Below are 2014 nucleotides of genomic sequence, written 5' to 3' on the forward strand. Positions count from 1 at the left end.
ATCACAGAGGGAATAAAAAAGAAAAGTAATGGATGGAAGTTGTAGAGAGGAAACTGAGAATAAGGTAAGGATATATTTTTTCCCAAAAATCAGAATTGTTTAAAAGTGAAATGGTTGCTACAGTGAGTGTTCTGACCTTCACACACATGTTCTTCCCATAATTAAATATAATATATTTCATTAGAAGAACCATTTTATTTATATATGTATGCATAGTGTCTACCACAATGCCTGGAACAATTAGTATTAAATGGTTGTTGATTGACTAATTCCCTTACACAGCAAAATTTCAATTTTCAAAACTTCAGAGTATGTAAGAGAGGAAACTAGAGAGGACATTATAAGCTAATTTGAATGAAATCTTCTACTTCCTTTCAATCACAAAGATTCTCTAAAATAAGATTTATTGAAAGCTGACAATTTCAAAACCAAACAATTATTTCTATGGGTGTATATCAGGATGGATTTTATTTTTTTGCAAGAAAAGAGAAGAACTTTGAAAAGTAGAATAAGAAATCCAGCAGAAATTTACTTCCTTCTAATGATTCAACAAAATCAAGCTATATTTTGGATCTTAAAAAGAATGTTTACATCAATTTCTTAAAGATTCTTTTCATGGCACCTTTTACCTCTTTATTCCTCAAGCTATAGATCAAAGGGTTGAGCATTGGTATGATCAAGGTATAAAACACAGAGGGGAGCTTGTCTGTATCAAAGGATTGGTTAGATTGGGGCTTCAGGCATGTAAAAAGAAGTGTCCCATAAAAGACAAGTACCACTATGAGATGAGAGCCACAGGTGGAGAAGGCTCTGTGCCTGCCCTCGGAAGAGTTCATCCTGAGGATGGTCACAAGAATGAGCATGTCGGAGATAAGGACAATTGAACATGAAGAAATTAAATTAATTGCAGAAAAGATCACAATCATTAATTTAATCTCTCTTGTGTCTGAACATATAATGTACAAAGGAGGGATACTATCACAATAGAAATGTATTATTATATTTGAGTCACAGAAGTATGAATTAAAAATCTTAATTGTGACCAGTAGAGATACCATGTTGCTATAGAGGTAAGGAATAGTCACTAGGCTCCAACATACCCTGTTTGACATGATGACTGTACAGAGGAGGGGTTTACAGATAGCCACATAGTGGTCATAGGCCATGGCTGACAGGATAAAAAGTTCAGTGGCGATAAATATCACAAAGAAAGCTAACTGTACTGCACATTCATTGTAAGAAATTATATTTTTATCTGCAATGAAACCAGCTAGCATTTTTGGTCCGATGACTGTGGAATAGCCAAGATCAACATAAGCCAGATGCCTAAGAAAGAGATACATGGGGCTTTGTAGGTGAGAATCAGTGCTAGTTAGGATGATCAAGCCCAGATTCCCTATAGCTGTGGCCATGTAGATGAGTAAAAACACAGCAAACAGCAGATCTTGTAGCTCAGGACGGTTTGTAAGGTCCATGAGGATAAATTCAGTCACCTGGTTCTCAGTAGTTTTATTCGATTTTATTATTTCTTTCATCTAAGGAAGATAATCTGAGAATAAAAAAGAATTTTTCATTGATTATTTTTTGCATAATTAGGTATTTAGTGGATAGAAAAGTTTTTGATACAGGGAGCAAGAATTTTACCACAAATTATAATATATTGCTATCATATCATCATATGACAATATATATCATTTCATATTCTGATCATATTGTGATTGTAGTCTTTATATAATTAGAAGAGAAAAGAAAAATCTTTAAGTAGAAAGAATAGAATACTATGAGTAAAATTTAAAATATTTTAACTAATTGTGTAGATGCATCATAATGAGATTGTGAAAGGGTAGAGATTATGGTAACATCTAATGGAGACACTATGGTGCGATAGGTACCAAGTAAGTTTCAAAGTCCAAGAGATCTGGTCTCCAGAGGTATTCCAAATATTTCTGGGTCACTTGGTGGTGTCATGAAACATCCTGATAGTCTGGGCTACCATTGACAAAAATCAATTTTA

General features: G+C 33.7%; 1 pseudogene; it reads right to left on the reverse strand.

The window, feature by feature from the left end:
- Positions 1 to 587: 587 nt before the first annotated feature.
- On the reverse strand, positions 588 to 1574 carry LOC141516822 (olfactory receptor 8K3-like; annotated as a pseudogene).
- Positions 1575 to 2014: the final 440 nt, after the last annotated feature.

The sequence above is a fragment of the Macrotis lagotis genome, chromosome 3 (assembly GCF_037893015.1).
Source record: "Macrotis lagotis isolate mMagLag1 chromosome 3, bilby.v1.9.chrom.fasta, whole genome shotgun sequence".
NCBI lineage: Eukaryota > Metazoa > Chordata > Mammalia > Peramelemorphia > Peramelidae > Macrotis > Macrotis lagotis.